This window comes from Arachis ipaensis, chromosome B5 (genome assembly GCF_059453495.1).
Source record: "Arachis ipaensis isolate K30076 ecotype BB chromosome B5, ASM5945349v1, whole genome shotgun sequence".
Classification (NCBI taxonomy): domain Eukaryota; kingdom Viridiplantae; phylum Streptophyta; class Magnoliopsida; order Fabales; family Fabaceae; genus Arachis; species Arachis ipaensis.
In genome coordinates this window covers 51,737,049-51,748,238 of record NC_142440.1, presented here as the reverse complement: position 1 = coordinate 51,748,238, position 11,190 = coordinate 51,737,049, and the positions used below count along the sequence as shown (strand labels likewise).

At 38.2% G+C, this 11,190-nt stretch overlaps 2 long non-coding RNA genes across 5 annotated transcripts; both read right to left on the bottom strand.

The window, feature by feature from the left end:
• Positions 1–764: 764 nt before the first annotated feature.
• LOC107643693 (uncharacterized) lies at positions 765–3,404 on the bottom strand. 4 transcript variants are annotated; one of them, XR_015883752.1, is made up of 6 exons: positions 3,265–3,404; positions 2,122–2,187; positions 1,914–2,019; positions 1,479–1,509; positions 1,260–1,337; positions 765–1,153 (listed from the first exon to the last, which is right to left on the bottom strand). It is a non-coding gene; the product is annotated as an uncharacterized LOC107643693 (long non-coding RNA). The 4 variants fall into 4 exon arrangements; XR_015883753.1 differs by having other exon boundaries at positions 1,914–2,012; XR_002363117.2 differs by lacking the exon at positions 2,122–2,187.
• A 744-nt stretch (positions 3,405–4,148) lies between these two features.
• On the bottom strand, positions 4,149–5,013 carry LOC148564167 (uncharacterized). The gene is made up of 2 exons (XR_015883755.1): positions 4,659–5,013; positions 4,149–4,279 (listed from the first exon to the last, which is right to left on the bottom strand). It is a non-coding gene; the product is annotated as an uncharacterized LOC148564167 (long non-coding RNA).
• Between the last annotated feature and the right edge of the window lie 6,177 nt (positions 5,014–11,190).

The following is an 11,190-nucleotide window of genomic DNA, read 5'->3' as shown; positions in this document are numbered from 1 at the left end:
TCTGTAGTGTGTATGTGATGAGGAGAGGCTTGAGTTAGTAGGTCTGAGGGGTGCTTTGTCACCCAACACCTTGAGCCATCTGGGTCGGGAGTGTTGACTAAAAACTTATCTAAAGAGTTGCCTCAACACAAACACTACAAGAAAATAAGCTTTCTACCACGCTTTTAAAGTGTGCCGAAAAGTGCTAAAAAGGGTGCCGATAGCTTTTTGCCACGCTTTTTGAGCTATTCGCATGCTTTTGAAAGGATCACATCCGCCAGCGTGCCGGTTGCTCTATCGCCACGCTTTTGTGGATCTATCGGCACGCTTTCTTTTTGGCCACGCTTTCAACTCTTACCACGCTTAGAAGTGTGGCCATAGGTGTTAACCTATTGGTACTCTTTAAAAGTGTACTGAAAAGTTCACATATCACCATACTTTTGAAGCGTACCAAGAAAGCTAATTTTCAGCAAACTTCAAAAGCGTGCCGATAGAAAAATATATGGCTACGCTTTTTAAGCGTGCCAATAGCATGATATATGGCTACACTTAGTAAGCGTGGCTATTAATGACTACAAGAAAATATGGCTACACTTATAAAGCGTGCCAATAGCTACATAATCCCTTCATTAGGCCACTCCATACCACTTTCAACATTGGGAAAGCCATCATAATCAACATTAAATAACCAATCATTATTCAAAAACTAAATCATGTTATTAAAATAAACTTTATATAAAAATACAAAAAATAAACGGGCACAAGAAAATTGAAAAAATCAAAAGAAAAGAAAACAAATTCACTGCGAAGTCATCACTTTGCAAAGTAAAATTTACATCTAAATCACACTACTCAGCTGAGTGTAGAACTTCATCTAGGACTTCATGATTCCATATCTAACAGAACATTTGAAGTGGTTATTATATTCACCATCTGTCAGTATCACAATCCGCAAATAGCTCTCTTTGTTCCCAAAAAACTCGGGAAAATTCAACTAATCTACATAAAAAAATCCAAAAACAAATAAAGATACATTATTTTAGAGACTCTTGTTGAAGAGCATCTTTTGTTCTTGTTTTGATCCTTCCACAGCTGCGGTTGCTGCTGCTGTTATTGCAGCCGCTGCTTTGTACATGATGAGTTTCTGAATGACTGGTTTGTACATGGTGAGTTTCTGAATGACAAAGTTGTTTGAATTAGTCCAAGAAGAAAACAAATAGGACCCTTTGCTAGTTAAGACACCATGGTTTATCACAAAAAGGAGAAAATTATATACTTGCCTCATTAGGTTCTGTAAAGAGTACGATGCAATAGTGTCTTCCGAAAATTTCGAGACAAGAATTCCAAGACCTTGTCCTCTGTCTCTCAATTTTTGTTTTCTCATTTAAGTTAGTTCAAATTGTCCCAAAACATCACATTGTGGGTAGCCAATATAATTAAGTAATTAACTATATAGTATTATAGCATGGAGTAAAAAATCAATAGAGGTGGTCACATACCTTGAATGCATCTTCATCGGTTCTATCATCTCTAATATAAACAGGAAATACATCACTACAGTTGGCAAATCTTGTTGAAAGCAATTAATTAATGTACTATTTAATAAAAAAATAACCTTGAAAGAATAAATTAATCCAAAAGATGGAGAGTCTCTTTACAGTGTTAACAACTTCTTTTATCATAGTTGTTCATAAGAAAAGATGGGAGTCTTTTCAACTTACCTTTGTTGTGGATATAGAAACCAGGTTCAGGTTCATTGAGTGATTTATATTGCTAATGCTATATAACATTATTTACAAGTAATAACTATATAGTATTTACTTGAGTTAACTCGTGCAGTTTTATTAGAGAGCTAAAAGAAATTTAAAAAAAAAAATAGAGAGCTAACATTCAAATGAAAGAAATTGGGCAAGAAACCCCCATCCTTGAGGAACCTGTATGCATTGGCAACAAGCTTCATGTCATCAGCATTCAAGCGTGTGTCAAGCACCTCCCAATCCTTTTACGGCCCAAAAATCATTTTTGTAGGATACCTATTTTCTTAGTCACCACAAAAAAAAAAACACTCATCACATGCAATGAATGATGACTTGTTGATTTACACAAAATGATCTTTTAGGTTCTTAAAGCATATCTACATACCAACCAAGCATGAAATCAAGGGCTTTGTGCAGCAAGATGATCCAATTTTGCAAGTTACCACAAATTCTGTTGAAAATTGATTTTTCCAACTTAATCAGTTGATTTTAAAAAATTTGTATCTTCTAATTCTTACCTCCTAATAAACTGAAATTTTAGACAAACTAGATTCATCATGGTTTCACTCCAAACTTCAACTCGTAGAATTCGCAGCAAGGCAAACAAGTTGTTGCCTCACTTGGATTTTTTTGCAGCAAACAGATTTTCGACCACCAAATTTCAAAAATTCACCATAAATCATATACTTAACGAATCGCCTTCCAACTTTCCAGCCCAGTCCTAGACATTTCTATGTTCACCCCAAACATTATCCCATGCGATTCCGATCAATGTGAAATTAGTTATAACCCTTTAAAGTTGCTGCCCTCTTTTAAAGTGATGCAGAAAAACAGATTTAGTAGTCCAACTTAAAAAATTTATAACTAATTTAACAAATAATAGAATCCTTTTAAAATTAAATTCTAGCAACTAGACTTACTCTAGTTTACCCAGCATTTAACTCATTACAATTTCGTTCACTGTAGAATTATTTGTTAGAAAATTACTGCATCATTTTAGAAAATCAGATTTTCAAGAAAAGGAGTTGGCATTTAAATTTTAATCCCTCAACAACTCTCAAGTTCAATTCTAGTTAATTCCTTATCAATTTAAATTTATAATTAAATGCTTATAATTTAAAAGCTTTTAATATGGTCCCCACTATTTTGAACAGAACATTTATCTTCAAATTGAATTACCACCCTAAATTATTAGAATTTAATTACAAATTTAATTACGAAAGATGAAACTGGAAGAAGATTGTTCCTTGCTTCCGAAAACAACTTAACACAAGAAACTTTGTTCCTCTCCACAGATAAATGCCTGAAAAGAGGTACAAAGGATGAAATCTGGACAGCTTCATCTCTCACAAAACCAAAATATATTAAAAATTTGTTGTCCAAGCTTGGCATGAGTAAGGCTAGTCCTATGCCTACTTCTACAATTAATTTATATCTATATTTCTACTTTTACAATTAAACAAAATTCTAACTATTGTGTCAGTAGAGTATCCAAATGCAGCCATTATTAATATATACAAATACTTACTGGATCAGCCCATTTTGCAGCAATAGCTTCTGCGATTTTCCTTCTCTGCTTAGGAGACTTGGGAGCTCGTTTGCTACCTGGTGGCCTCACCATTTGTTTCCTTTGTTCAACACACTCTGACCACTCTTGCTTCAGCTGTTTATCCAAGATTCCATAGGAATTCCATTGCAGCTCTTCCTACTCAGCATATCCTTTTCTTGATGCTTCCGCAACTAAATTCTGCCACTCAAAACAACACCTTCCTGCAACATCTTTTTTCTAAGCCTCCTATCCATCCCATTTTCACTCTGGCGCCTATCTTCAGTCTTGTTTCTGTGCTGTGCAATCAATATGGAAGATAAGTTGGAGTAAAAGTAAGTGAAAACGGAACTAATCAGTAGAGCAGCAGTGAATTAGCAACATCTTTCAGGAAAAGACTTACGTTTGTGCATGCCCAAGATTAGCCAACTTCATTTTTATCTGCATTACCAAATTTTATGAAGAAAATCAGTTAAAATTTTGAAGCTACAATTCGAAAACCCAATTATCAATCTAAACATGTTGCACTTGCGTCAGTATTAATACTGAATAATAACCCATTTAAAAATTACTACCATTAAGAAATTGTTTAGTGAGACCAGAGAGAGACAGGACACATGTAAACTTGAACATTACATATTGGCCAGTGAAATACTCAAGATTGAACTATAACGCTCCTTCATTTGCAATGAACAAATTTTTATGGCTTCACTAAAATCAACTAGCCATTATTCATAATTCTATCAAAACTCAATTGAATGACATAATTTAATTCACGTTCCTGAATTCCCTATCAACTTAACAAGGTGCACAGATGCTTTAAGTGAGCTTCAGATGAATGGAAATAATTGATGAATAACACTCACCATATATAATTTTATCTGCTTTGCAATACATCATTGATTAAAACTTGTATCTCCACATTGAGCTCCTGTTTAGGTCCATTCACCGTATTGGTAGTGCTGAATCCACCACAAAAACTTCTGAAAACCCTAATCTACGAGAAATAATAGATTGAAACTATATTAGACACAGGTAAAGATAAGTTATCCCACCATAACTCTTGTAAAGAAATCATTTGCCATGTTAGTCGGCTATGCTAAACAGATCCAAATTGAACCATATATCCATGTAAAACTAGAACTATAGAACTTGAAGAACGTCGAAACGAGTAAAAGGTGATGAATTAGTAATCACTAATCAGATATTCAATCAAAATAGAACTTGGAAATGGAAGCGGGAGCTGATTCTGAGCATTTCATCATGTCACTAACAAAATAACCACCTAAATAAACAGACTAATTTACCTAAATTTCCAAAATAGAGAAGAAATAGAGGAATAGAGAAACAGAGAATCAGAGGGAGGAAATACTTACCAGTGTTTACGGTGCCGATTGAGGGAGAGACGGCAACAATTGAGGATTCTGAATCCAACGAGGATTTGCAAGAGAGAGATCGCTGAGGGAGTAGGAGGCCACCCCGATGCGTTGATGGTGCGACAGATAGAGGGCCAACGATTGAGGGTTACTAATCCAACAAGGGTTGCGTTGATGGTGCAAGGGTTGGGTGCGAGGGTTGAGAAACAACCAGGGTGTGACAGAGAGATGGTCGGGTGCAAGGGTTAGAGGCTCGGGTGCAAGGGTTGATGAACATGAAGCCGAGCTGGGTGCAACGGTCATTGGCAGTGATGAAGATGACGATGAAGGCGAGCTGGGTGCGATGAAGATGAACGGTGGAGGTTTTTACGAGGGATTTGAAAGTGAAGATGAAGATGATGGTGCAGCTTCACTTTTTAGAGTTAAAAAGTGAATTTGGAAACAATGTAAAACCTAGTGTATGCTTTTGTTATCATTTTAGGGTTAAAATTGAAAACTTAGAAAAAAAATGATAAGAAAAGTAAAGTGTGAAAACAATAGGTGGAATATTAAATTTTGGGGAGGGAATTTTACTGGCACATTTTTATAGGGTGTCAAAATAAACATAGAATATAGACACGTTTTAAAAAGGTGACCATTGGAAGAAAAACTAACCACGCTTTTTAAGCGTGCCAATATTCCTCTATGGCCAAAATTTAAATTAGTGGCCACCCTCGTAAGAGCGTGCCACTTTCTCTCTATTTCCAAGCTTTTCAAGCGTGGCAAAAGAAGCGTGGCCAAATTTCAAATAATGGCCACCTCGTAAAAGCGTGCCGATTTTCTTTTATGGCCACGCTTTTTAAGCATGACAAAAAAAGTGGCTAAATCACAAATCAATGGCCACCATCACAAAAGCGTGGCCATTGACCACTTTTGGCCATGCTTTAAAAGCGTGGCAAGAAAAAAGTGTGCCGACAGACCATTTTTCTTGTAGTGAGAACACTGAGCTAAATAAAGAATAAGTTTCTAAGTGAAAAAGCAAACACCAAGGATCAATAATTAACAAAGGTCATAGTAGCATCTTAGTTGGAACTTGGAGGAGTATCTCAAACCTTGAGACTAATGAAAGTTGAGCTGGAAAAGTATCATGCATGAAGTCCCATGAATCAAGTTTAATTGTTATCCAATAAGGACTCATATCCCTCTTTGTTTTCATTTAGTTTTCTCATGTTTTAGTGCTTGGTTGGGGACAAGCAAAATTTAAGTTTGGTGTTGTGGTGCCAAAGCATCTTAGGCTAGTTTCGCAAGCCTTTTCTTTTGTTTTCATTAGGTTTTATGCACTTTCTTAATCTATAAGTAAGCATTTGGACAAGAATTTCATGCATCCCTTGATTCAATTAAACTTGGTTATTTATGCGCTTTTAACAAGACTTTATGCAATTTTGGCTTGATGATTGAATGATGTAAATATCTTGTGAGTATAGCAAACTTTGATGCAAATGTTTGATTGATGATAGGTGAAAAGGAAGCTAAGGAAGGGAGAGCAAACAAGCAAAAAAAGGGCCATGGAATGAAGCAAAAGGAAGCAACGTTGGAGCCAAAGTTGGTGCTCCAACGTTGCCTCAAACGTTGATGAAGAAAAAGGGAAGACCAATGTTGGAGCCAAAGTTGGTGCTCCAACGTTAGGTCCAACGTCCATGCTTAAAGACATGCAAAGTTGGAGCCAAAGTTGGCCTCCAACTTTGCCTCAAACATTGACCAAGAAAGGTGCATAGTTGGAGCCAAAGTTGGACTCCAACTATGCCTCAAACTATAAGCAAGAAGGCAACATTTGAGCCGAAAGTTGGACCTCAAACGCTACCTCAAACGTTGGCAAAAAAGAGTGCATAGTTGGAGCCAAAGTTGGACTCCAACTATGCCTCAAACTTCAAATCAAGAGACCATAGTTGGAGCTAAAGTTGGACTCCAACTATGGGTCCAACGTTGAGGTAGAGAGGTGCCAATGTTGGAGGCAACGTTGGGGTCCAACGTCTCCTCCAACGTGCTCGACAAAGTTCAAGTTTTGGATATTGGAAAAATGTGCAACGACGCGTATGCGTGGGTCACGCGTACACGTGGGTGTGCATTTTAGCCAATCGACGCGCACGCTTAGGTCACGCGTACGCGTGGATAGGCAAACATTGGAAGCAACGTTGGGTGTCCAACGTCACCTCCAACGTGCACGATAACTTTCAAGAATTTGAAGTTGGAAAAAGTGCATCGACACGTACGCGTGACTCATGCGTACGCATGGGTGAGGATTTTGGCCATATGGTGCATACGCATGGATAGGCTAACGTTAGACTCCAACATTGAATCCAACGTTGAGTCCAACGCTAGTGTTCCGAGGGTTACCTTAAACTGAAGGTCGATCTCGGATGAGATCTGTTACTATGGCCGGAGCTGTCGTGTCCGACTTGATGGATCTGGTGGTGCTGCTGATCCTTGATCACCGGAGGGTGGTGGTACCTGCAAGAGACTCCGATGCTTAAGTTAGCATGTGCTTTAGCTAGGGTTTTATGTAGAATTCGAATATGAGTTATACCTGGGTGCTCCAGTGTATTTATAGTAGTGTAGAGTGACCTCCTTTGAGATAAGTTAGTTATCTTATCTTATCTTTTGCGGGTGAGTCCCCTTATCTTCAATCAGCCGCCTTTAGATGGGCTGTGATCTTCTGCTTTGGGCCTTCTTAGGCCCTTATAGCAACTTGGCCGAGCTCTTTGGGAAGAGGTCGGTATCGACCAACCTTTATAGGAGGTCGGTTGTTTCTGTCTTCGTTCAAGTTGGCTTGCCTAGCTCGACTCATGATATGAACAGTGCCCCTGCTCGAGCATCTTGGTCTAGGTTGTACTTCTTGTTCGATCCTTCAGGGGGACGTGTTCGAGCATCTTGGTCCAGGTTGTACTTCTTGTTGGAGAGTTTCACGCTAAGTTTAAATACGAAGCGTCTTTTGTTTGCCTCTTTTATTTCTCTTGGGAATACGCACATGCTTTTAATTCTCATTGATTGAGCTTTACTTTTTGCTTTTGCCGTTTCTTCTTTTCCCTCTTTTGTGTTTCATTTTGAAAATAAAGAATCTCTTTCAATTTCTTCCTCCCTTTCTCTTCGTTCTTTGCTTATTGTTTGCTAGGCGCTTCGTTCCTTTGACTTCTTCTTGTTTTCACGCTCCCAAGCTTTCTATTTTCTTTGCTTAAGAGTGTTTCGTTGGCACAGATTTGATCGTTGCTTCTGTCTGAGCCTTCCCTCGCGCTTGTTTCCTTTTCCTCTACAGGTTGGTTTTCTCTTTCCTTTTTTTGTTTCGATAGTCGTCTTTGTGTATGTCTTCACTGTTGCATGTTTGCAAAGTTTTGATTTTTACTGAGTTTGACTTTGAAATGTCTGGTTCTTCCCGCGAAAGATTGCATCTTTTTGTTTTTGATGGATGTTGCGATTTTCTCTGCTGCTCCCGTGTGCGCCTTGTTGCTGTTAGTAGTTTTTTCTTTTTTGCTTGCTGCATGTATGAAAGAATGCTGCTATTTTAGGTTGAGCTCCTTGTATTTTTGAGAAGGTTACGTGATGAGTTGAATTCACTCCCCATATAAAAATTGATGAATCCGTTCTTTTGGCAAGCACACCAGAATTATCATCAAGTAATAACCCACAGTGGAGTGGGATCGTATTGATGCCAGGGCATCTTGGCCAGTTTCACTGACCTTTTCTTTACTGTTTTTAGGTTAGTTTCATGCATTCCCTTAGGAAATAAGCTAGTTTTGGGTAGATATTCACTTACACCTTGATTCAAGCATACATTGTGCATTTTACATTATTTCATGAGGATTTTGCATGAGTTTAGTGACAAATTGTATGCTGCATTGCCCATGACTTGGACTAGAACTTTGATGCACTCTATTGCTTGATTTCAGGACCAAAGGAAGCAAGGAATGGGAGGTAACTTGCAAAGTTAATGAGAAAAGTGATTGCCAATAACGCTCTCGAAGCCATCATTGACCACGTTAAGAGTCACGTTAACTAAGTTAACGTGAACTCTAACGTGGAGAGGGGAAGTTGAGCCAACATTAGTGACACTTAACATTGTCACTAACGTTGGCAAATGCTCATAAGTGGCCACGTTAGAGTCCACGTTAACATAGTTAACGTGGCCTCTAACGTTAAAAGGGGGAAGAAACGCCAACGTTAGTGACATTCAACATTGTCACTAACGTTGGCCTAAAGAGAAACATACCACGTTAACTCCCACGTTAACTTGGTTAACGTGGAAGCTAACGTGTGAAAAAGAGGGTGATGGCCAACGTTAGTGACACTCAACATTGTCACTAACGTTGGAAGGAGCCACACAAGCCACTAAGATCCACATTAACTCCCACGTTAACTTAGTTAACGTGGAAGCTAACGTTGATGAGTGAATGATGAGCCAACGTTAGTGACACCCAACATTGTCACTAACGTTGGGGATGGCTAAGCATGGCCACGTTAGAAGCCACGTTAACCTAGTTAACGTGGACTCTAACGTGAGACATAGGGGCACCTTGGAACGTTAGTGACAATGTTGAGTGTCACTAACGTTCTCGAAGGATGGCAAGCCCACACTAAAGAGCCACGTTAACTAAGTTAACGTGGGCTCTAACGTGGAACAAAGGGGGCTTCTCAAAGTTATTGGGAATGTTAAGTCCCAATAACGTGTGCGAAGGACTTAGAGGCAACGTTAGTGGCAACGTTTGTGCCACTAACGTTGAAGTTAAAGTGGCTTTTACTTAGGAACGTTAGTGAGAAAGTTGATTGTCACTAACGTTCTCGAACACATATTTTCACTAAACGTTAACACCCCTAACGACCTGAGCTAAAGTCTCTGCCTACTTCACACTTTCTCTCTGCAAGTAAAGCCAAGCCCAAATGAAGAAGAGAACTGCTTCAAACTCAAGATCCAAAGGCCCAAGACTTGAAGAGCCAACTAGAAGCTGAGAAAAGTAGTATATATAGGAGTAGCTTTGAATTGTTTAGGGAGTTCTGGAAGTTGGAAAAGAGAACTACTCTCTGTATTTTACCTTCTCTGCATTTTCTAGTTTTATGATGTATTCTCCATCTTTGTTTTCATTTTCTAGAGCTATGAACAACTAAACCCCTTTCATTGGGTTAGGGAGCTCTGTTGTAAGTTGATGGATCAATACTAGTTTTCATTATTCTTCTTCTCTCTTTTCTCTTGATTTTACTTGAAAGCTTTCGATCTTCATCCAATTGGGTAGCTATCTTGGAAAAGGAGCTATTCAGACTTGGATCTCTTCTGAACCTTGAAAGAGGAATGAAGATATAAAGCTAGAAGTGCTTTCTCATGCTGGACCAAATTGGGTTTGGATGGATATGTGACTATAATCCTCTCAATACCTGGTTTGGGAAATGCATGTGGTATAATCAGTGACCACACTTCATCTCTTCTCATGAGCAACTGACCAAGGAATTGGCTATTGATCAAGATTTGAGAGATTGAATTGCGAGAAATTGTAATTCAATCAATTAAAATTGCCAAGGAGATCAATGAGTGCATTGATTGAGGAAGAGATGAAAATGAACTTGATCCGGAGAGTTGCAACATCTCCTAAGCCCAATGAACTCCCCATCTCTGATCTTACCCATTCTCTTTAATTTCTGCCATTTACTTTTATGAGCAAATCCCCCATTCCATTTACAATTCTGCAATTTACTTTCAGTAATTTACTTCCAGTCCTTTAATTCTAGCATTTACCTTTCTGTTATTTACATTCCCACCATTTTATTTTCTACAACTCTCAACCCAAATTCTGGATTCGCTCAACTAGAACATTCTTCTAATTAAAGTTTCTTGATCAATCAATCCCTGTGGGATTCGACCTCACTCTATTGTGAGTTTTTACTTGACGACAAATTCGGTACACTTGCCGAAGGAGATTTGTTGAGAGACAGTTTCCACCCGCATCAAGTTTATGGCGCCGTTGCCGGGGATTGATTGTGCATCAACAATGATTAAATTGGAAGATCACTAGATTGAGCATTTTTACTTTGTGAATTTCATTTTCTGTTTGAGTGATTTACTTTCTATTTTAGTTAAACTTCTTCCCTTCTCCCTCTACTCTTTTGTTTTTCTTTGTTATTTTTAATTCTGTTTGCTAACCCACTAACTATTTGATATATTGCATCACCCACAACTAACAGTAATTCTGACAAAAATACTTTCTGCACCTATCTTTTTTGCTTGCTGATGCGGGTGGAAACTGTATCTCAACAAATTTCCTTCGGCAAGTGTACCGAATTTGTCGTCAAGTAAAAACTCACAATAGAGTAAGGTCGAATCCCACAGGAATTGATTGATCAAGCAACTTTAATTAGAAGAATATTCTAGTTGAGCGAATCCAGAATTTGGGTTGAGAGTTGCAGAAAATAAAATGGCGGAAATGTAAATAACAGAAAAGTAAATGCTAGAATTAAAGGACTGGAAGTAAATGACTGAAAGTAAATTGCAGAATTGTAAATGGGAATTGGGGAT